We start from the raw sequence: 24,547 nt of genomic DNA, 5'->3' as shown, positions 1-24,547 counted from the left end.
CCTAGAACCAAGAACCATGGAATCCCTAAGTTCATTAAGTCCAAAGCTCAGCCCTATCTCAATATTCTTCACAACAGTCTTTGGAAGGCATGAAACTGCCTCACGCCATGGGTCACCAACATGGTGCTTGTGGGCACACATTCACTCACAGAGGTCTTCCATGATCACCTGCAGCACCCCATCTCTCCCGCTGTCCCCACACCTGCTGAAATTAGGCTTGAGAGAAACCATTTATTTCAGCCATTAGTTATAATATATTGGTGATATAATAGGAATCTAGCCCTATCATTGGTGATAGAATAGGAATCTAGTCCTGGCCATTGTGCTGCACGAAGGAATGAAAAAAGCTGGGTCGTAGCTGTTTTCCATTCTATGTGGCCATGGGTGGGACATTTTAACCCCCTTCTATTGCCCAAATAGGGACACGGGTGGCGCTGTGGGTTAAACCACAGAGGCTAGGACTTGCTGATCAGAAGGTCGGCGGTTCGAATCCCCGCCACGGGGTGAGCTCCCGTTGCTCGGTCCCTGCTCCTGCCAACCTAGCAGTTCGAAAGCACGTCAAAGTGCAAGTAGATAAATAGGTACCACTCTAGCGGGAAGGTAAACGGCGTTTCTGTGCGCTGCTCTGGTTCGCCAGAAGCGGCTTAGTCATGCTGGCCACATGACTGTACGCTGGCTCCCTCAGCCAATAAAGCGAGATGAGCTCCGCAACCCCAGTCGGCCACGACTGGACCTAATGGTCAGGGGTCCCTTTACCCCTTTACCTTTTTATTGCCCAAATGGATGTGACTTTTCAGGGCTCTGCCATGCTGAAGAGAGGGACCTGCCTCTTGTTTTGTGTTTTCCTCCCTCCCTCCAAGCCCGGAGTGGGGAGGTCTGCAGCTTCCTCCCCACAGGCTTCCTCCCCCCATTATGGGGGCGGATATGTGTTGTCTGCCTTCACAGAGTGCATCTGCCACTGTTTTTTCTGGCAGGCTTCCAGATCCAAAATAAGGCCAGAGATACACACATCTTAGGATAACATCGAAATCTTGGAACTCTGTCAGGAATAATATTCCAGAACATCAACGGTGCATGCCCTTAATGGGGAAACTTGTATGAGATCCAATTCCAACAGTAATTAACATACTGTGCTCTGCGGGAAATGTATTAATTAATTCACAGCAGCTGTTGGAGGTGTGGCAGGAATTGTGCAGATTACACACACCCTTGCTGCCTAGAAAGGCAATGGTGGGGGCTGCAAGAAGCCAGTATTGCTGTCATGGGAACATGCCTTACTATGAGTGAGAACAATGGTCCATTTAGTTCTGTATCATCTGCCCTGGTTGCCAGTGGCACTCCACGGTTTTAGGCAGGAGTCTCTCCCAACCCTAGAGATGCCAGGATTTGAACCTGGGACCTTCTACATGCAAGGCAGATGTTCTAACACTGAGCTACAGTGCCCCTCCTTCTCCCTGATCTTTGTCTCTTACCAAGCAGCCTAGCCTTTGGGCTCCCTTATAGAGAGAAGACCTTTAGTACTTCTTAGACCATGTGCATGCTGGGTAGAATCATAGAATCATAGAGTTGGAAGAGACCACAAGGGCCATCGAGTCCAACCCCCTGCCCAGCAGGAAACAGCATCAGAGCACTCCTGACATATGGTTGTCAAGCCTCTGCTTAAAGACCTCCAAAGAAGGAGACTCCACCACACTCCTTGGCAGCAAATTCCACTGTCGAACAGCTCTTACTGTCAGGAAGTTCTTCCTAATGTTTAGGTGGAACCTTCTTTCTTGTAGTTTGGATCCATTGGAATCCTATTGCAATTTATCTGCTGCTTGTATATAGGATTGGAGGGAGAAATTTGTTTCGGGTTGCATTTAAACACAAACCTACCGTATTTTTCGCTCCATAGGACGCACTTTTCCCCTCTTAAAAACTAAGGGGAAAAGTCTGTGCGTCCTATGGAGCGAATGCAGGGGGGAGGCAGGCAGGAAAAGCCCCCAAGAGCCGCACACAGGCTTCGTGCGGCTCTTACGGGCTTTTCCCCAGGAGGGAGAAGGGACTGACGCGGCCAGTCAGTCCCTTCTCCCTCCTCATAGAAAAGCCCGCAGGAGCCGCGCGCTCCTTAAAGGGTGAGCGGCTCCTACGGGATTTTGCGGGAGGTGGGGGAATTGCCATAGCTGCGTGCAGCCTCTCCAACCGGGAGAGGCTGCGCAAGGCTAAAGAGGAAGCCAAGGCAGCGAGCGGGATGGATCCTGCTCGCTGCCTTGGCTTCTTTGCTCTTTGGGGCGGGGGGGGGGACATATTTTTTAAAATTGATTTCCCCCTCTAAAAACTAGGTGCGTCTTGTGGTCTGGTGTGTCCTATAGAGCGAAAAATACGGTACTTAAATCACACTTTCTGAAACAGTAAGAAAAACGAAACACAGACATCCTTTGAAATCAGCATTTCTCTAAATTTTGCAGCGCAGTTCTCCAGTCAATTAACAAGCACAAGAATAAAGGGTCCATATCAATGTATTCATGAAAATATACAAAATGCGAGATATTTGAGGAAACTGCATGATAGGCAAAATTGCAAGTCTATCCAAAGAAATTCACTGATAGGTTTTCACGAGTCCTTTAAAAACAAAAAGCAATTGCAAGCTGATGTGAAAACGTGGAGGTGAAAAAATGTTATTAGAAAAACGAGAGACGGGAAACGACAGATTCATCCATTTCTACTTATATGTTGCATCTATTTTGTTTACCAACAGCCTGATAAAGTAGCAGCAGGAGCGAGGACTCAGTGATCCCCATCTGACCTCTTCTTTACAAAAGGCCACAGAGTAGATTTAGAGGAAAGCTGTTTCGGTGTAATCTCCCATTACACACCTTTTCCTATGCTAGTGAAGTAGACAACATGGTGACCTCAGAGCTTTCAGTCTACCGTGTTGTACGGAAGCGACTCACATATGTTTTCCACATCGAGAGAAGGTGAGAGAGAGAGAGAGAGAGCGCCCATGGGGGGGGGGGAGAAAACACCCTACGGTGACTTTTTCGAAGTTCCTCCTTCACCTCCTCAATCCTCTTGAGTATTTGCCTCTGCCTGACTGCTCACCACAACCAAAATCCCAGCAACAACTGCAGCGATGTGAACAGATTTGAATTTTGCTTTAACCTAGATCTTAAAAGGCAGTCACTCTCCATCAGAAATCTTGAAGCACGTAAACCTAGACCGGCTTCTTCATCCTCTCTGTAACAGCAGAAAATATACTTCAGAGATGGATAATGTCTAACTGGCATCTGAGGCCCTTTTCAATGTGCCGTGAGCACAATTTGTGAGAGGAAGACAGCAGAGGCCACATTGCAAGTGCGATGTGCCAGCACCATGTCTCATAATGTCCAGTTGCGCCCCCAACTGCACAGATGCTGCTCACAAAGCCTAGCATTTCAAGCGTGCGAATGGCTTCCACGGTTAGGAACATCAGTTCCCAACTGGCTACCATTCCATGGCCATCTATGGAGAGCAGCCTTAGCTCCTGAATGGTTGGAGCAGTTGCTCTGCAGCCCATGCAGTGTCTTGGGGGTGATCTGGGGGGGGGGGGTGCATGCATGCAGACTGAAGGAAAGACTTGCTCCCTCTGGACTCCATCTAGGCTCTTTAAGGTATGGTTACCAGACGTCCCTGTTTCCTGGGGACAGTCCCCGGATTTACAAATCTGTCCCCGGAATGTCCCCGGATTTCATTTAATGCCCCGGAATCATCTTTTAAGTGTTGTAGATTGATTAGTAGGGAATGAATGTTGCGTGATTGGTTCAACGGCACAAGACACATCATATGGGGACTTCCGGCAAGGCAAAATGGCGGGCGCCACGGCAGCGAGCAGCTCCTGAAGCCAGCCAGAGCCAACTGCGCTACCAGGCTGGCTCCAGGCTGCTGAGACCGCTGCTGCCGCCACCAAGGGGAAACTGGGGACACCCGGCACGTCAACTGGGGAAACCGCTGACCCCCCGCCCCGCGACCCAAATCGAGCTGGGAGTGAGAGTGCCTGGCCACACAGCTGACTGCCCAGTGGTGCTCCGGGACCAGTAAAACCCCAGAGCCGACGCAAGGAAAGGAGAAGGAGAAGGGAGAGAGAGAAAGAGAAAGGAGAAAAAAGAGGGGAGCCCCGACCTTGCCACTGAGAAGTAGAGGTAGGAGAGTACCAGGAGGGCAAGGACACATGCCCGAGTCCAGGCCCAACCCGAGCCTACTCCATGGCGGCTAGCGCTCCAAGAAAGCAGGCTGTTGCCCAGAGGAAGGCCACGCGGCAGAGGAGACCACAAAAGAGAAGATATTACTTCTTAATTTTTTTAAAAAAATTAACTTTTTTTCTCTCTTAAATAAAAAAGTGCCCCTGGATTATTTGGGGGAAAATCTGGTAACCTTCCTTTAAGGCAGCCCAGGCCACAGTTCAACTATTCCTCCCTCCCTTGCCTTTCCCTCTGGTTAGTTTGCATCTCTTGCTCACATTCTTAAATCACATTCATAACAAATTCTTGCTACATTTGTGTGAGCCTCACGCGGACTGTGACCTCTTTAGTCCCAGTGATGCTGGCAGCGTTTCTGCTGCACCAACCAGGAATGTGCATTTAATGTGCAAATGAATCGACAGCCAAAAAGCTCCACAGTGATTCAACGGTGTCCCTATCATGGAAAGGAATACGTAGAGAGCCACAAACCGTGTTTTAGCAGTTGAGAGGTCCTCCACAAACATCTCCTGCCACCCCACCCCTGCCCCACACAACTGGTCTGTAAGGAAGTGAAGAATGTTAGGGAGGAACTTTTTCTTCAGACTCACAGACTCATTCAAGCGATGTGACTTGTCAACACAAATGGACTTTGGTGCCTGTTACAGCCTGGAAGCCTGTGCAGCTTTTAATAGAACTTCCTAAGGCAGCTGGTTGTGTCAAAAGTGCAGAGAACAAAGCGCTGAGTCTGAAGCAAAGAGGCACAATTGAGCAAAGATTCTTTTTCAAAGCCATACAATATTTCGGACCTTTATTCCAAGTCATTTTTTTTCTACACCACAATCCATTCTAGTGTTTTTCGCCGCTTTCAAAATCCCATTATTTTCAGACAGTGGACTCTTTTATAGAAAAAGCTTCCAGCATCTACAAAGCCCAGCATCTACAAACACCAGGCCAGCTAGGTGTTTATTAATTGTCCAGATAACAAACCCCTAAAAAGAGAATGTTTAACCGGTGTCCCATTGAAATTATCGGGGGGAAATGATGTGCTGTCCTACTCTGGCCTGATTAATAATTTCTGTGCAGCTGCTGAGTTCACAAAACAAATAATATTGATCTGCTAAAAGGTAACAAAGGTCCTTATAGTTAAAGCTATGGTTTTCCCAGTAGTGATGTATGGAAGTGAGAGCTGGACCATAAAGAAGGCTGATCACCGAAGAATGGATGCTTTTGAATTATGGTGCTGGAGGAGACTCTTGAGAGTCCCATGGACTGCAAGAAGATCAAACCTATCCATTCTGAAGGAAATCAGCCCTGAGTGCTCACTGGAAGGACAGATCGTGAAGCTGAGGCTCCAATACTTTGGCCACCTCATGAGAAGAAAAGACTCCCTGGAAAAGGCCCTGATGTTGGGAAAGATGGAGGGCACAAGGAGAAGGGGACGACAGAGGACGAGATGGTTGGACAGTGTTGTCGAAGCTACCAACATTAGTTTGACTAAACTGCGGGAGGCAGTGGAAGACAGGAGTGCCTGGCGTGCTGTGGTCCATGGGGTCACGAAGAGTCGGACACAACTAAACGACTAAACAACAACAACAACAAAAGGTAACACCTTTGTGTACCTTGAATCTGCACTGAGAGTACAAATGGGCTTAGTTAGCACTAGACCTTCTGTTGCAAGAGGATCCTAGAAGATGCTTGACCATGCCAAATCTGTGTATGGCATCAAATTCAAAGTGTTGGTTGTGTGTGTGTGTGTGTGTGTGTGTGTGTGTGTGTGTGTTGGAGATGCTGTTGGGGAAAAGTGTGGAAAAGGCCAAAGGTAATACCAGGTTAGTCTTGTATACTTGAAATGTTAGCAGAAAGAAAAGCGAATGGCTGAAATATCCAGACCTATAGCAGAGTACTTGCTTCACGAAAGACCTTCTAGGAGCACAATGTGCTAGAGGCAGACGTCATCTTAAGAAAAGCAATCCAGGTATATCGACGGCACACTCATGCACTGGTCTAAGCTCACTAATTTTCTTCAAGTGGTTCCTGATGAGCTTCATTGGAACTCCACTGTCCTACTGAATATCACGTGAAAACCACTGATTTAAACCACCAAGCAAAAACCAACCGAGTTAAAACAAGGCGCTGTTTGTACACCAGAAATTTCATAAAGCACCTTGCACGCCAATGACTTCATCAAGCACAATGATTTGCAGCTAAATAGAGTCTTCTTGCTACCTAAAATATTTTTTTTCTTTAAAAAAGTACACTTAAAAACATAACAATAAATTATTCTTTGTTTAGAAAATGTGTCAGATTATATCAGAGTGGCCGTTAGGGCATAATTACACCCACGACAACTTATAAATTACATTTCTGTTTCAAAATACAGATTTCTCTTTGCCCTGCTCCAAACACATGCAAAGACCATGAGCAAATTGGCTTACAAGGCAAAAGTGCAGAACTTAATATTTATTGATTTATTAAAGCATTTATACCATAATGGTAATTAAAATATTCAGACAGTTTATGGGGGGGCAGCTTTATCATTTCTTCAAGGTAACATCCCATGATTTGGTTCAGTTTAGTTTATTATATGTTTGTCTTACCAAGTTCTGTTCTGTTACTGGGTTATATGGACAAAATTCAATACTAAAAAAAAATAAAAGACAACCATAGCGATCCTAAAAACTAGATAAAAACAAGGTATAAACAAAAGTATGCCATCGCAAATAAAACTGAGAATTGAAAATTAAGAGGCAAGGGTCCAGAAAAGCTTGGGTAAACATATATGTTTTTAATAAGCATTTAAAGGTCTCTACTGTCACCACCTCATGAATTACCCAAAGAAGGGCATTCCACAGAGTGGGCACTTTTGCCTAGCAGGTTTCCACATCATCACCGAGTCACAATTCGCTGGTCAAGGAATGACCAGCAGGGTCTCATCTGAAGGTCTTAAAAGACCTGCCAGGTATGTGCTTGGGATAGTCTGAGGCAGTCTGTCAGGTGTTCTGCTCCCAAGTTGTCTGGGTTTTAAATGTCAACAACAAAACCTTGAACTTGACTTGATAGCTAATGGTCAGCTAGTGCAGGCCATTTAACACATTTTTGCTGTGTTGAATAGTGTGGGTTTCTGCCTCCCTCCCTCAAAATGAATGTTAATGTTGTCCGGCCGCTGGAAGCTGTAATAAATATTCATATATTTGGGTTATTGCTTGGAGCCAATTGCAGAACATAGATAGCAGGAGGGATACAACCAAAGCTTGAGAAGTGACCCAAGTAAGTTCAATGGATTCTTCTGCATTGCCTTTGGAAGCTAGAGGTTGTGCCTCAAGAGCTAGGCCTGTTCTTGACCCCCAGTCACAAACCCAGGTGAAATATACGTATATAAACACATGCTTTATTATGAGACAGATAGATAAAACATCAAAAGGCAAATACAGTTTGGGATCAGGATAGCTAAGGGATCATCTCACCCTTTATATACCTAATCAGTCATTATGGACCTCAGGATAGCTCAGTTGGTATAGAACGAGACTCTGCATCTAGGGGTGGTGGGTTTGAGCATTGCAATTGTTGCACATTGCAGGGGGTTGACCCTCAGGGTACACTTCAACTCTACCATTCTATAGCACTATGTATGAGAGTGCTCCTGCAGACGCCATCTTATCAGGAGGTGTGTTCCACACAATGCGGGACAGGGCCTTTAGTGTTGTGGCCCCTACCCTTTGGAATTCCCTTTCGTTAAATATTAGATAAGTCCCATTTCTGCCGCTTTTTCAGCACCTACTGAATACATTCCTTTTAACAAGCCTTTTAAAGTAGAGTGGCAGCACTCACCCGCCTTCCCACCCCTCCCACTCAGGAACTGGCATTAACGCTTGGTGTTTGGAAGACAGATGACCATCACTGGCCTACCTGTGTCCAGGGCAGCTGTTTATCAGCTCCACCTGGTAGGCAGGCTGAGACCCTACCTGCCCGCAGACTGTCTCGCCAGAGTGGCGCATGCTCTAGTTATCTCCCGCTTGGACTACTGCAATGCGCTCTATGTGAGGCTACCTTTGAAGGTGACCCGGAAACTACAACTAATCCAGAATGCGGCAGCTAGACTGGTGACAGGGAGCGGCCGCTGAGACCATATAACACCAGTCTTGAAAGACCTACACTGGCTCCCAGTACGTTTCTGAGCACAATTCAAAGTGTCGGTGTTGACCTTTAAAGCCCTAAACGACCTCGGTCCAGTATACCTGAAGGAGCGTCTCCACCTCCATCGTTCTGCCCGGACACTGAGGTCCAGCGCCGAGGGCCTTCTGGCGGTTCCCTCTCTGCAAGAAGCCAAGTTACAGGGAACCAGGCAGAGGGCCTTCTCAGTAGTGGCGTCCGCCCTGTGGAACGCCCTCCCACCAGATGTCAAAGAGAAAAATAACTACCAAACTTTTAGAAGACATCTGAAGGCAGCCCTGTTTAGGGAAGCTTTTAATGTTTAATAGGTTATTGTATTTTAGTGTTCTGTTGGAAGCCGCCCAGAGAATATTATTATTATTATTATATACCTGCATGACTCCACCAGCTGCTACTTTCGGGCCTGATGTGGAAAGCTTAGATTTGCTATCCTACGTCTGAGCAGCTGCATTGACACCTGTGGCATTGCTTGACACTGTCTGCATAAATGGGAAGGCATTTATTATTGGGGGAATGAGGGCAATGGTTTTATACTGGCAAAGAATTCCTGACGCTTCTGGGATTTGTCCTTCAGAAACACGTTGGTTCCTTGGGCTGTAACGGTGTCTGCAAACTGCAGAGCAGCCACTGAGGGGACGGAACCTATACTGTTAACTTTTAAAATGCTAACATTTGTGCTATGCCGAAAGAGAAAAAACAAATGTGGGCTTAGTCTGTGTTTAAAGATACCAGGTCTCTCTGGTATGATAAGTATATCTGATGCATATCTATGGACGCAGCGTGATGAAATGGAAAATAAAAGATTTGCAGGTCAAAAAAAACATTGGAGGCACAGCCGCATTCCTCATATTTCCACACCCTTTCCTCTTCTAAACCAGTCAAGAGAAATACCATAGTAAACCTAATGATAACAAAATAAAATAGATAGGTAGGCTACTTAATTTTTCTTATAATTTTCTTTTTAAAAATAATAATAATAATAATTATTATTATTAAACACATGAATTGCAAATATATATTCCAGAAGGCACAAAATCATTGTGTTGCGATGGATCTAGACTCGTGACATTTCAGAATATCCTGGCTATGTTTGTGGCAGTTGTTTGTTCTACACAGCTTCTAGGCCAGGGGTCAGCAAACTTTTTTAGCAGGGGGCCGGTCCACTGTCGTTCAGACCTTGTGGGGGCAGGACTATATTGCGGGGGGGGGGGGGGGGGGAATGAACGAATTCCTATGCCCCACAAATAACCCAGAGATGCATTTTAAACAAAAGCACACATTCTACTCGTGTAAAAACACCAGGCAGGCCCCACAAATAACCTTATATTATTATCTCATGTTGTAATATCTACTGCTGAGTATTTTTTGTCAGCCTGTTACGATTATTTTCTTGCTGTAATATTTTTCCATATAATCTATTATATAGTGTCCAGTCTTCTTTTTAGATTTTTATCTTTATGATAAGTGGGTTCATTGTAGAAGACCTCCTAATCCTGTAATTGCACAAGCTGAATTTGCCAGTATACGATTGAATCCCACTCAAAAATGGAAGCACCATCATTCTCCAAGGCAATGTGAGCACCTAAGAGTCTTGTGGAAGGCTTAAACTCTCACTGACTGGAACTGTATACTTGAAGGAGGTGGCATCCGGGCCGAGCTGTCATGTTTCCTTACTAGCTTGCCTGTACTTCTCAAAAACAGTTGCAAGATCAGACAAAACTGGAGGCAGACCAATGGCCCAGAGCCAGGTTTATAGGCTGTAATTTAGTGAAATTGACTGTGAGACTTGGCTGCACACATGTGAATGTTTAAATGCTGGTTTGCTGGGTGTTTTTTGTTTGTTTGTTTGTTTTTAAGAAATTGCATTGTGTCTGTAAACACAGCAAGCAAAGTTTTCTACCTTCAAAAGCATTATATAAATAAAAATAAAAATAAAATCTTATAGGGAAGCCTAATGCTGGATTCTGGAACTTGTCAAGGTCTCTCAGGCATTTAATCTTAGCATGCAATTTAACATGTGATTTTAGTATTGTTTTTAAACAAGTCAGTTTTATGTTGTATTTTGTATGTAACTTGTTTTTAAGGTTTGCTTTTATTGGGTTTTTTAAAAAATGAATTGTGTATTTTTTTAATGAATTGCATAGTATTTTGTAAACCACTTGGAGATCTTGGGTTATATTAAACTAAATAAACCCAATAATGCAAGGATTTTGCTTGTGCAATGAAAGTTCCCCTCCCTCTGCTCTTTCTATGTGCTCCCTGCCCTCTCCCCAAATCTAACTCAGCAGTAGATATTACAACGTGACATAATAATATAAGGTAATATATTAGTAGAGTAAGAAAACACAGTTGGAAAGAGAGTTGAAGGAAAACCCAGAACAAATTTAGGAGACAACCTGTTAGGTTGTGGGTGAACATATCAGACGACACAGCGATTCTTCAAACAGCTCTTGTTTATTCCAAGGCCAGAACAGAACTGAACTGAGGAGCTCAGTCAGCCTGCTTATATAGAGCTCCAGAACAACGTAACTGTAGCAACTTTCTAAAACTATCCAATCACTGAACGTCACTTTCGATCCTTCATTTGCATACAAACTATCCAATCACTGAACGTCACTTTCGATCCTTCATTTGCATAACTATCTACAGTATCCCCCTGCTGGCCCAGGGTGAGAACTTCAGTACATAACACAACCAGAGGAGCGAAGGGAGTTCTCCTTGCACATCCAAAAGTCCTTCTGCAAGCAGAGCTATCTAGTAGAATACCCCCTTTTGTTTGAATAAGCATCATATACATTTTGAATATAATAAATAAAAACCCCTGGAATATGTGGAGATGAGAGGGCCTCCCAGGGCCGGCCCACCCATGAGGGGAGGAGGCGGCAAGGTGAGGCAACTGCTTCGGGGGGCAAGATCCACAGGGGTGGCATTGCCAGAAGCAATGGGGGAAATTAAAAAGGTTCCTAGGTTGGAGGTGTCCTTCCCAGAAACCCAAAAGGATACAGGGTCCAAGTGAAGTGAGAGGTCCTTGTTGAAATACAAATGCTTATAGAATCATAGAATCATAGGGACAGCCTCAAAAATAAAGAGGAGGCTGCAAAGAACCACACCCAAAGCAATGTTTTTTATATGCTTCCAGATTGCACACATGATTTCTATTCACCATTCACAGCAATCTTAATAGATGCCATCATCCTGAACCAATAAAAAAATTGGCTCTTCAGATCAGTCCTCATTATAATACCTTGTGATTACATATAAACCATTTTTCAGTTTCTTTCCTTATTAAGACTTTGATTTCCCTAATCATCAAATGCCTTCCCATACAGTGGTACCTCGGGTTAAGTACTTAATGCGTTCCGGAGGTCCGTACTTAACCTGAAACTGTTCTTAACCTGAAGCACCACTTTAGCTAATGGGGCCTCCCGCTGCCGCCGCCGGAGCACGATTTCTGTTCTCATCCTGAAGCAAAGTACTTAACCTGAAGCACTATTTCTGGGTTAGCGGAGTCTGTGACCTGAAGCGTATGTAACCCGAGGTACCACTGTATCCTCTTTCATCTGTCTACAGAACAATTCAAGATTAATCACAATTGCCATGCCCAACCGATTCTCTTTCCAGGCATACAATGGCCACCATAGATTCTAACAGTTTATTCTTTCCAGTGTTCTGGAACGAACATTTGCCACATACAGTACCTAATAGAGGCTAGTTCTGTACAGTGGTGCCTCGCAAGACGAAATTAATTCGTTCCGCAAGTTTTTTCTTCTTGCGAGTTTTTCGTCTTGCGATGCACGGTTTCCCATAGGAATGCATTGAAAATCAATTAATGCGTTCCTATGGAAACCGACTTCAGACCAGGTCCGGGGACAGTCTGTCCCCCGACCTCTTTTGAAGGCTGGGGGGGGGGACAAGGGCTTTTCTTCCCACCCCCAGCATTTTTAAAAACCCCGGGACAGCGGAGGACTTCTTCGCTGTCCGGGGCGATCTTAAAATGCTGGCAGGCGGCATTTTAAGATCGCCCCGGGACAGCGGAGGACATCTCCACTGTCCGGGGCGATTTAAAAGCCCCTGGGAAGGCAGGCAGGGGGGACAAAGACTTTTGCCCCCCGCCAGCCTTCAGAAGAGGTCCTGGACCTCTTCTGAAGGCGGGCGGGGGGCAAAAGTCTTTGCTCTCCCCCCCCCCGCCTGCCTTCAAAAGCCCTCCGGGACAGCGGAGAAACGCGCTGCGTTTCTCCGCTCTCCCGGGAAGGCAGGCAGGGGGGAGCAAAGACTTTCGCCCCCCGCCCGCCTTCAGAAGAGGTCCAGGACCTCTTCTAAAGGTGGGCGGGGGGCGAAAGTCTTTGCTCCCCCCGCCTGCCTTCAAAAGCCGTCCGGGACAGCGGAGAAACGCGCCACCCGGGGCGATTTTAAACCCGCTGTCCTGGGTTTTTTTAAATGCTAGTGCCGCCCGGCAGCATTTTAAAATCGCCCGGACAGCGGAGAAGTCCCCCGCTGTCCCGGGGTTTTTAAAAAACATCTCCGCCCCCCGCCAGGCTTCGGAAGGCTGCTCCGAAGCCTGGCAGCGGGAGGAGGTCTCCGCCCCCCCCCCCCGCCAGGCTTCGGAGCAGCCTTCCAAAGCCTGGCGCGGGGAGAAGGTCTCTCCGCCCCCCCGCCAGGCTTCGGAGCAGCCTTCCAAAGCCTGGCGGCGGGAGGAGGTCCGAGGACAGTGGGGAAGACGCGCTGCGCTTCCCCGCTGTCCCGGAGATTTCCCTATGGGCTTTCGTCTTGCGAAGGAAGCCCATAGGGAAATTCGTTTTGCGAAGCGCCTCCAAAACGGAAAACCCTTTCGTCTAGCGGGTTTTCCGTCTTGTGAGGCGTTCGTCTTGCGGGGCACCACTGTACTGTAAAAGTTAGGCAGGCACGGGCCTTTCCAGTTTAGCTAGCTAGGCCATAGGCTCAAAAGAAAATGGATCATCAAAATGATGCAGTTTTATGAAATTTTTGTTTTCTCTATCACAGATCTGCCACTGCCTTGGCAGTCCCCTGCCCAGGCCTCCTCTATAGTGACCTCTTGGCCAATAGGAGGTGCTGCTGGTCTGCCATCTTTGTTCCTAATGTAGATCTTTATTCCCCCCCCCCCTTGTTCCTCATGTAGATCTTCACTCACCCCTTCTTCCCTGGCGGGTAGGGGCACCATTTTGTGGTTCGCCTCAGGTGCCAAAATGTCTTGGGCAGGCCCTGGTGCCTCCCTCATCAAAAGAAATGCTCACGGGGCTATGATGGATAGGACTGTCCTTCCTGAGGTCTGTGGTTACTTCTTACTTCACTGGCAAATGTAATCAAGGTGCAGGAACCATAAAGATGTGAAGTCCCTCCTAATTTAGTAAAGGTAAAGGTAAAGGTACCCCTGCCCGTACGGGCCAGTCTTGCCAGACTCTAGGGTTGTGCGCTCATCTCACTCTATAGGCCGGGAGCCAGCGCTGTCCGCAGACACTTCCGGGTCACGTGGCCAGCGTGACAAAGCTGCTCTGGCGAGCCAGCGCAGCACACGGAAACGCCGTTTACCTTCCCGCTGGTAAGCGGTCCCTATTTATCTACTTGCACTTAAGGGTGCTTTCGAACTGCTAGGTTGGCAGGCGCTTGGACCGAGCAACGGGAGCGCACCCCGCCGCGGGGATTCGAACTGCCGACCATGCGATCAGCAAGCCCTAGGCGCTGAGGCTTTAACCCACAGCGCCACCCGCGTCCCCCTAATTTAGTAGGTTTCTCCAAATCAGCAACTGCCTCTCTCCCAATATACCAGGACAAAGTGGACAGCTAAAATTAAACTGGCAAAGAGAGTGAAATCAGCAGAGCCTAAATGAAGAGATGGTCTTTGGAAAAAATGATAGCTTAATAAGCTACTTAACTAATAGGATACAGTACTCAAAATGTAAACAGTACCTAAAAGCAGTTAAGTAGTTTGCAGAGGTGGAAAAGGAACACACATTTCAAAGCGGGTAATTAGCCCAGCTTAAAGCACATAGCTTACAGTAACCCGGGAGGCGAATCAGCCAAGGAGTGTGTGAAAATCAAACGGCAAACAGAGCAGAATGCTATTGACACCACTTTCAGTGCAACACCGACTCACTAATATTCAGTTGAACAAAAATCATAAGCGTTTCAGATCTTGTTTTAGTACAGCTGTCATATATTTTCCTTTTAGAAGTTTTACACCCGCAAGAGAGGCAGGGCAGACACTGAATGGGTTCAGCGCCCCCATCACTGCAGGCAACGACCATTATAGGCAAGTCCAATTGACACGTGACCATGCCCCCCGGAAAAGGGGGCAAAATGGGCTTGTATGTGCTCTGCCAGTACGTGCGGAGGTCAAGAACACAACTCCCTGCAAAATGGTCACTGGCTGTACAAGAAGAAAACAACAACACTATTTAATGTCTGCCACCAGTGATTCTTCAAACAGCTCTTGTTTATTCACAGGCCAGGACAGAACTGAACTGAAGGGTTCAGCCAGCCTGCTTATATAGAGCTCCAGTACAATCTAACTGTAACAACTTTCTGTAACTATCCAATCACTGAACGTCACTTTCGATCCCTTATTTGCATATGTGGACCTGAACTATCTACAGTATCCCCCTGCTGGCCCAGCGTGAGAACTTCAGTACATAACAGGGGAAACAATATTTATTTGGGGGAAAGGGTGACAGATATTTCTTAGGAACTAAAGGGTGACAACTTTTATCCTGTGGCTCTTCGCAGTCTATTTAGAGCATGGGTAGGAAAACTAAGCAGATCTGGCCCAATCGCCTTCTAAATCCAGCCCGCGGACAGTCCGGGAATCAGCGTGTTTTTACATGAGTAGAATGTGTCCTTTCATTTAAAATGCATCTCTGGGTTATTTGTGGGGCATAGGAATTTGTTCACCCCCCAAAATAATAAAATAGTCCAGCCCCCCACAAGGTCTGAGGGACAGGGGACAGGCCCCCTGCTGAAAAAGTTTGCTGACCCCTGCTTTAGAGAATGGTGTTTAGCTGGTTCCCTGTGAAATACCACCGTCCCCTACACAACCCAATGACTTTTAACTAGCATTGATGCCAGACTACTTGATGCCAGACGCTTTGAAAATCTCACTGGTTCTTGCTTCTTCAACTGGGGTGGGGGCAGTGAGTGTACATTATCCTGTTTATCTGGCATCCGTACTCTTCCACTGCATTCCAGGCATGCCAAAATGCTAGTTTATTATGGCTTATACAAGACTTAGTAGCTGTGGGCCTGTTAAACCAAGCAAGATAGCCACGGACCTCAGGTGGCCATGATAGGAAAGGAATGAAGGGAGAAGGCCGATATTAACGAAGGCAGTTTAGCTAGAATGCTGTCTAAATTGTTTATTTATCAAGTTTTTGGATAACAAAATATATAATGGATAAATATGTCCTGTGTGTGTGTGTGTGTGTGTGTGCGCGCGTGCGCGCGCACACGCACACACACACACGCACACACACACACACACAAACAAACACACAGTTTTTGGTTGAAGAACTGCATTGCAAAATTTGGAGAATTTGGCCAGATAACAATATGTATCATCTCAGCAAAGGAAGCTAGCCTGGATTATATTTTAACACTTGCTGGATCCAGGGGTTAAGAAGGATCTCGCATACAGCCTACTTCCTCCCCATCACAACTCACAACACTATGAAATGCAGGAGGAATTTCGTCCAAGGAGGACTGACCAGTGTTTACTGATAGTTTATTGGATGTGTGTCCTACACAGCTACTCCAAAAGGCATTCTAGGATCAAAAAAGCCTTTGGTATTTATTGTCTTTTCGGTGCCTAGCGAAGGTCTTCCCTTTTCAACAAGCCCTTTAAGCGGAGATATTTATCTCGTTCTGCAACTTGTCTTGGATTTTAAAAAAGGAAAAAATCGGAAACTCAGACATGAGATCTTAAAAGTTAGCAAGCCCTGTCCTATAATTAAACAAAAGCAAGCCGTGTCTAAGCCACATTTTGCAAGAGACCAGGTTTTGGTTCGCTAAGATACCTGCAATGCAAAGCCTCTCTTTCAGATTATAGAGCTCTTTTCATCAGCAGAACCCGATTTAGGGGTGGGGAGGCCTAAAAAAGCTTTTCCTGCTCAGGAACTGAGGAGAGATTAACAACTGCTGGCAGAAATATAAAAATATAGGTGCCTGCAGAAGCCACAACAGCTGGGGCAGACAAAGACAATTGCTAGATTCACACACATCCCTCCCTTATGCTCTAAACCTTCTACTGAGGTTGGCAAGCGTGCTAAGGGAACAAGGATCCCTTAGTGCTGATTCACGTGATCCCTGGGCTTGTGGTGGCTGTGTTACATTTCTGTGCGCTATGAGTGGTGGCTTGGCCTTCAACTGCAACCCCGTAATTATCTTGGTTAATTTTACTCACAGTCCTTACCAAATAAAATTCCACCTTGTCTCTTGTCAAAGCAGAGTGCTGCTGTTTCTGAGAATGATTAAGGGAATGCAGTATGCCACGGGAACAGCTGTTTTGGAGATAGGCCGCCATCGCCTCCAAGGCTGCAGATGTGTGCTCCCTTGCTCGGAAGTGGGCTTCGCTGAACTCTGCGGAGCTTGCTTCTGAGTAAACATGCCCAGGCTCACAGCAGCACCAAGGCTGCAGCTATAACAGTGGCTTCTCATGCTGCTGATGGGCACTTTTCTGTTTACTCTGGAGGGCAGCCAAGGGGATAACACAGCTATACCAGCTCCTCTGGGCCCAGGAGACTTGCAGAAGGATCTTGCTGCCCAGAGATGGGTGCCTAAGGGTGCTGACAGGTTGGGGGGCTGTCGGGAAGAACAAGCTGAGAGGTGGGCGAGAGCTTTCCTCCTTTTTGTTTTACGGAGTCGGAATGGGTTGAGCTGAGATGATTCTTTTATAGTTGCTTCAGGTTGTGATGGGCTCCAGTTAGGTCAGATTCTGTCTCTTATAATAACAATTAATAATAATTTTATTATTTATACCCCACCCATCTGGCTGGGTTGCCCCAGCCACTTGTGGTTAAGAGGGTTTCAGTGGACATCAGAGAGGGAAAGGAGAAGAAGTCTGTGTGTTGCGTGGAGAACTTTGATGTTCTGGATTCAGGCTCCAGAATGCGTTGGTAATGGGGTCATGTAGTCCTCCCTTGACAGAGCTCTCAGAAGAAAACTACATGTATGTTTCTTAGCACAATTCAAAGTGTTGGTGCTAACCTTTAAAGCCCTAAACTGCCTCGGCCCAGTATACCTGAAGGAGCGTCTCCACCCCCATCATTCTGCCCGGACACTGAGGTCCAGCGCTGAGGGCCTTCTGGCGGTTCCCTCGCTGCAAGAAGCCAAGTTACAGAGAACCAGGCAGAGGGCCTTCTCAGTAGTGGCACCCGCCCTATGGAACACCCTCCCACCCGATGCCAAAGAGAAGAACAACTACCAGACTTTTAGAAGACATCTAAAGGCAGCCCTGTTTAGGGAAGCTTTTAATGTTTAACAGACCACTGTATTTTAATACTTTGTTGGAAACCGCCCAGAGAGGCTAGGGAAACCCAGCCAGATGGGCGGGGTATAATTAATAATTATTAATAATAATAGTAATTTTTAATGGCAAATATGTGAATGCATTTAACATGTGTAGGGTCCCCCCCCCCAAAAAAATAAAAGCTGCAGGTTAGACCACATACCTCACCATAGTCCTGATGAAAATCCTCTCAATATTGGCATTAACCCCCATGTGAAAAATAGACATTGCTCCGGGATGTTTCATAGAGAGAATTCTTTCAGCAGGTGAAACTTGCTGAAATTGCTCTTCCACGCAGCTATTAAACAGACAGGGCCCTGCCTTCTTTTTCCTCTGACTACCATAGCTTTTTGCTTCCACTGGTGAATTTAAATATCTAGGGGGACGAATTCAGGTTGAAATAACATCAACAGCGCACTGTATTTTAATTTCAAACAATACGTTGATGTTTCTCTCTGTGTGTATTTGGGCAAGGATACTGAGCAAGACCATTTAATTACAGGCTGAAGTTGCAACCTTAGGGACACTTACTATTCGGTAAGACCCATTTAATGCTTCTAAGCAAGACCGGGTGATCCTTTCCAGAAAAACATCCATAACGTGAGAGTTTTTGCTGTGAGGAAACTGCAGCGTTTGAGTAGTCGGAGAGCACAGAATGGGAGAATGAGATCATCCCAGGTGTCTTCAGTGGATTATACTAAGAACTTAAGAACATAAGGATTGCCGGCTTGATCAGGTCAACGGTCCATCTAGCTCAACATCCTCACAGTGGCAAACTAAGAAGCCTGCAGGACAGCATAATTGTATCATGTCTGTCCTTGGTTCCCAATATCAAGGCCAGAAATATATAGAGAGCGCATGATGTTTTGTGACATATCTATGCCTGATCTCTCGTGGCCCTTGCCTTACATATAAAAGTTTTAACTCAGTTCCTCCAATCCAACCGGGAGACCTGTGTATTGAAGCCGGACTGCACATGAATCTCCCAGGCTGAAAAGTCCAGTGCCATCATGTACCACATTTACATTGTTTTGAACAGAACTATCTATCTGTTTGAGGGACGCGGGTGGCGCTGTGGGTAAAAGCCTCAGCGCCTAGGGCTTGCCAATCGAAAGGTCGGCGGTTCGAATCCCCGCGGCGGGGTGCGCTCCCGTTGCTCGGTCCCTGCTCCTGCCAACCTAGCAGTTCGGAAGCACCTCCAAGTGCAAGTAGATAAATAGGGACCGCTTACTGGCGGGAAGGTAAACGGCGTTTCCGTGTGTGGCTCTGGCTCGCCAGAGCAGTGATGTCACGCTGGCCACGTGACCTGGAAGTGTCTCCGGACAGTGCTGGCCCCCGGCCTCTTAAGTGAGATGGGCGCACAACCCTAGAGTCTGTCAAGACTGGCCCGTACGGGCAGGGGTACCTTTACCTTTATCTATCTGTTTGGGGTTGTTTTGGGGGGTGGGCGTGGGAGGAGAGGCCTAAATCAAACCTTCCATTTCCCTCTCTCACCTGGATAAGCGACGTATGAGTGGCAGGCAGTCTCCCAGTCCAGACTTTTCAACCCTGGGAAAAGTGAACTGCCCCTTTGCCCACACATTTCCCAGCGTCGGATTTTGGCAAATGCACTGGGCCCAAGGTCGTTAATTCCATTGTAAGAAATGATAGGTGCAAGCGTTGTGTTTTAACACATGCACATTAGGGGAACAAGTTTACTACAATGGCAATGGCAATACAAGAACATTTTGATTTCAATGTTTAAAGTCCATTACTTCATTTTTTAAAGTATACATCTTTATCTACCATTTAAATCCCTTTAATAGCCCGGCCAAAGTCTGCCATCGTGAGGCTTGCAGCTATCTTTAGAGCATGGGTAGGCAAACTAAGGCCCGGGGGCCAGATCCAGCCCAATTGCCTTCTAAATCCGGCCCGCGGACAGTTCGGAAATCAGCATGTTTTTACATGAGTAGAATGTGTCCTTTTATTTAAAATGCATCTCTGGGTTATTTGTGGGGCATAAGAATTCGTTCATTTTTTTCTTCAAAATATAGTCCGGCCCCCCACAAGGCCTGAGGGACAGTGGACCGGCCCCCTGCTGAAAAAGTTTGCTGACCCCTGCTTTAGAGCTCCCTAGGCCCTACGTAGCAACTAATGCCAGCGGCCACGAAGGCCCATTTGGTGAAATCCAAAAATGCTTACGCCAGCACTCTTCCCCTCATGAACTTCAACTTTCCAATAGCTTGGGTGAGAAGTTACACTTGCCCCCTCGCTCCCTGAAGCTTTTAAAAGTAACATCGGTGTCGCAGCTAATGAGGCAGTAGAAGGCAAGCTGTGGTATATTCATGGCTGCTAATTACTCCATTCCCGGGAGCCTAATCAAAGAATTGTGCATTCAGTTGCTGTCTAGTCAGCACCAGCCACCTGCGATTTCTGACACACCTGAGCTCTCAGCTCAGTGGCCCATGATTCCAAATTAATCCGTCCCCATTACTAAAGGATAGAAGACGAAGGCGCCAAGCAACCGTGAAATGGTGCTTTGCTAAAAGAGCAAAGAACAAACAAGCTGAGCAATACTCCGCAGTCAACTGTCTGTGCAGAATCATATCTATATATTTATTGACACATCTATTTTTATATATTCCCCCCCTCTCCAGCCTTCTCCATTGTTTCTCTCAGTCCCCATTCCACTCACCCCGTTCTGCTTCCTCCCAGTTGCAGGCAGGCTGGATTTGGCTGGCGGGCCATAGGTCAGGGCTTCCCCATCTTTTTCCAGGCCTAGGGACACATTTGGAAATATAATAAACTGTCAAGGGCGCCACAAAATACCCATTTCACATAAAACAGGTGATGCTCAGACGCACATATATACACACTGAGAAAATAGGCAAAAATCAAGACTGAATTACTGCAATGTGCTCTATGTGGGGCTTCCCTCGCGCTTCATCTGAACTGGTGGCCGATTTGCTACTGAGCCAGGTCCAAGGCATTACTATTGGTATAACGGTAAAGGGAACCCTGACCGTTAGGTCCAGTTGTGACCGACTCTGGGGTTGCGGTGCTCATCTCGCTTTACTGGCCAAGGAAGCTGGCGTTTGTCCGCATCCGCAGACAGTTTTTCCGGGTCATGTGGCCAGCATGACTAAGCCGCTTCTGGCGAACCAGAGCAGCGCACGGAAACGCCGTTTACCTTCCCGCCGGAGCGGTACCTATTTATCTACTTGCACTTTGATGTGCTTTCAAACTGCTAGGTTGGCAGGAGCAGGGACCGAGCAACAGGAGCTCACCCCGTCGCGGGAATTCGAACCGCCGACCTTCTGATCAGCAAGTCCTAGTTTCTGTGGTTTAACCCGCAGCGCCACCCGCATCCCACTATTGGTATATAAAGCCCTTATAAGTTGGGATCAATTTGCCTATGAGACTGCCTTCCCCTACACGTGTGCCCATGCAACAACTTCGATCGGCAGAACTGGAATTACTACAGTTGCCACATAATGCCTGTTCCACATTTTTAAGAACACAACCGTTTAGTGTGGCACCGTCTACTCTCGGGAACTCCCTGCCTATTGAGATCAAGCAGGTGTTTCCCTATATTCCTTTTTAAAACATTCCTGTTTAAACAAGCCTACCCAGATGCTTAGAAACTTTAGGTCCTTTTAATCGGTTTTAGCATCTTAACGTTTGTAGGTTTCAAAGCAGGGTAGTATTTTGTTCTTCTCGATTTTACCGCTTCATCTTTTGTAAACCGCTTTGCTTTTTTTTTTTTTTTTACAATCAGGCAGTGTATAAATGGCTCAGTCGGCAGAGCATGAGATTCAATCTCAGGGACGTGGGTTTGAGCCCCACCTTGGGCAAAAGTTTCCTGCGCTGCAGGGGGCTGGACTAGATGACCCTTGGGACCCTTTCCAACACAACGTTCTAAATTTTATGAAATAAAGTAAATATGACTATACTTATAGGAAATAAGAAAACTCTAAGAAACTCTAGACCAACGGTTGCCATTAATTTGATTTTGAATTGATTTTAGAATGAATTTGTTATGTACTGAAGTTCTCACCCTGGGCCAGCAGGGGGATACTGTAGATAGTTATGCAAATAAGGGATTGAAAGTGACGTTCAGTGATTGGATAGTTTTAGAAAATTGTTACAGTTACGTTGTACTGGAGCTCTATATAAGCAGGCTGACTGAACCTTTCAGTTCAGTTCTGTTCTGGCCTGTGAATAAACAAGAGCTGTTGAAGAATCGCTGTGTCATCTGATATGTTTACTCACAACCTAACAGAATTGATTTTAGAATGCATTTCAATTAATTGATTGTGATTTTATGTAAATGGTGTTACTTTTATTGTTGTTAGCCACTCTGAGCCCGGCTTCGGTTGGGGAGGTCAGGATATACATAAAATTTTATTATTATTAATTATTATTATTATTGAATGCCACCCTCAAACAGACAATGCCTCCCAACCAAGCAGCCCCCTGCAAAACATACATATGCACACACACACACACATATACATATGAGAAAAAAGCAAGGACCCTGATAGGTTTGAAGAGCATCTTAGGGCACTATGGTGAAAGGCAGGAACAAGGATTGAACTGCTGCTTGCCCAGCGCTACACCAAACCCTGGCAAGGCTGAAGTGCGGGAGAAGGCAGACAAACCTCTGCAGGCAAGATGGTACTGATGCTGTTGCCAGGCCTCAACAACCATCACTGTCCCCTAAGATGGAGGAGGAAGCAGGTGGGTGCATCAATACTGGTTTCCACCCACTCTTTCTTCTGGTGTTGCTGCTGCACCTATGGCAGGTGAGCACACCGCTTCTCCTTCACCTCACAATAAGTTAGGAGGGAGTGGCAGGCTGGCCCAGGTCTGCCCACTTCCTGCACCTTGGCACCTGCCGCCTGAGGTAACTGCCAGGGGACCAAGTAAAGTGGTCATTTCAGGCTGCAGGTGCCAAAAGATGGGAAGTGGACAGGGCCGTGTGGGTCGCATGACTTACCTTGGGCACCCCCAAGCTAGCCTGCTTCCCTCGCGTTTAATCTAGACGCAGCTAACTTAATGCACCACTCATATTTTTTGTGCCTATGGCAGCCATCTTGTGCCGGAATGCTTGTACCCATATGAGTGCTGGCAGCTTATTTTAAGAAAGAAAGGGAAAAAACCACCCACCCTTAAATTTTCTTTTTTGAACAACCACCAGAACTTGTATCTTTAACCGTAGGTATTCAACCTTTTGAATTATGGTGTTGGAGGAGACTCTTGAGAGTCCCATGGACTGCAAGAAGATCAAACCTGTCCATTCTGAAGGAAATCAGCCCTGAGTGCTCACTGGAAGGACAGATCGTGAAGCTGAGGCTCCAATACTTCGGCCACCTCATGAGAAGAGAAGACTCCCTGGAAAAGACCCTGATGCTGGGAAAGGTGGAGGGCACAAGGAGAAGGGGATGACAGAGGACGAGATGGTGGGACAGTGTTCTCGAAGCTACCAGCATGAGTTTGACCAAACTGCGGGAGGCAGTGGAAGACAGGAGGGCCTGGAGTGCTCTGGTCCATGGGGTCACGAAGAGCCGGACACGACTAAACAACATTCAACCGCAGTATTAAGCAGTCTTGCCAGACATTAACGGGTAGGCCCTGAGAAAGCGGATTTACGCCTTGTCTACCATCAGGAGCATCTATGGCTCACTGACAAGGGCTAAGTGCAGCACCGTCCGGATAAAAATGTAATCTCAAGAGAAAATGAAGGTGTTGGTACCAGCTGAGCTGCTGAATAATTGGCTTTTAAGCTGTGTAAGATATAAGAATAAGCACATTTGTTTACTTCCAAGGGAGCCAGTATTATCCAGGCGTGCCTCAGCAGGCCCCTCTCCACTGAGGGCATGACAAAACACTGAATTGGAGGAGGGTATCTTGAGTTAGCCAGGAAAGGGTTTTTCTGTGCTACTGGCCAACTTGCGAATGTCATGCTTGCTATGTTTGTTGGCTCCAAGAAGCAGAGCACATGGATATAAGGAAGGCACAGGAGTCTTTTCTTTCTATCTCTGTAAGGAAAAGCACCTCCAGGAGGTGGAGGGTTTGCAAGAGGAGTGTCTGGGGAGAAGGATGTTTCACCCTTTCCCTGCCAGCCGCTTTCCCACTCCAAATCACCCCACCAAAGCTGCTCTGCACACCAACCCATAGCTGTCAATTGTCCCTTATTTGGCGGGAAAGTCCCTTATCCCAGCGCTGTGTCCCGCTGCTGTCCCTTAAATTTCCCGGGTTTCCCGGGTTTCAAAGGAAGCAGCTCCTCTCCCTCCCTCCGGGCCAGCCAGGAGGGAGGGAGGCTCCAACTGTGTTGCTTGGCTGCGTTGCTCACCCAATAAGGAGTCTAAGAACGACTGGGGGGTGGAGCTTGCATGCCTTGTGCCGATCAAATCGGCCGTGTTGCCTGGGGACTTGCCTTTGTTCAGCGCTTCCCAGCGGAGAGGTGACGGTGGTTTTCCTTGCTGCATCCCCTTTGCCGGGTTGCTGCGCTGTGGAAACCACCGCTTGAGGCTTCGTTTGGCTGCTGGCTGGGCTTTCTGCCTTTGGCTCGGAGGGGCTCAGAAGTCAAATATACCTGTGCTCTGAAAATCCCTTATTTTGGCTGCTGATCCCTTATTTTCAAATCTGTAAGTTGACAGCTATGCACCAACCCAGCCTGGAGCAG

The 24,547-nt window shown here is 46.8% G+C and overlaps 1 long non-coding RNA gene across 1 annotated transcript in view; it reads right to left on the bottom strand.

The window, feature by feature from the left end:
• LOC114593614 (uncharacterized) overlaps positions 1-24,112 on the bottom strand; it is a 76,733-nt gene extending 52,621 nt beyond the window's left edge. The window contains exon 1 of the long non-coding RNA XR_003705749.2: positions 20,555-24,112. This is a non-coding gene — a long non-coding RNA (uncharacterized LOC114593614). The remainder of the gene's footprint in view (positions 1-20,554) is intronic.
• Positions 24,113-24,547: the final 435 nt, after the last annotated feature.

This window comes from Podarcis muralis, chromosome 3 (genome assembly GCF_964188315.1).
Source record: "Podarcis muralis chromosome 3, rPodMur119.hap1.1, whole genome shotgun sequence".
NCBI classification, from domain to species: domain Eukaryota; kingdom Metazoa; phylum Chordata; class Lepidosauria; order Squamata; family Lacertidae; genus Podarcis; species Podarcis muralis.
The sequence above is the reverse complement of the archived record's forward strand: the minus strand, read 5'-3'. Positions and strand labels throughout refer to the sequence as shown.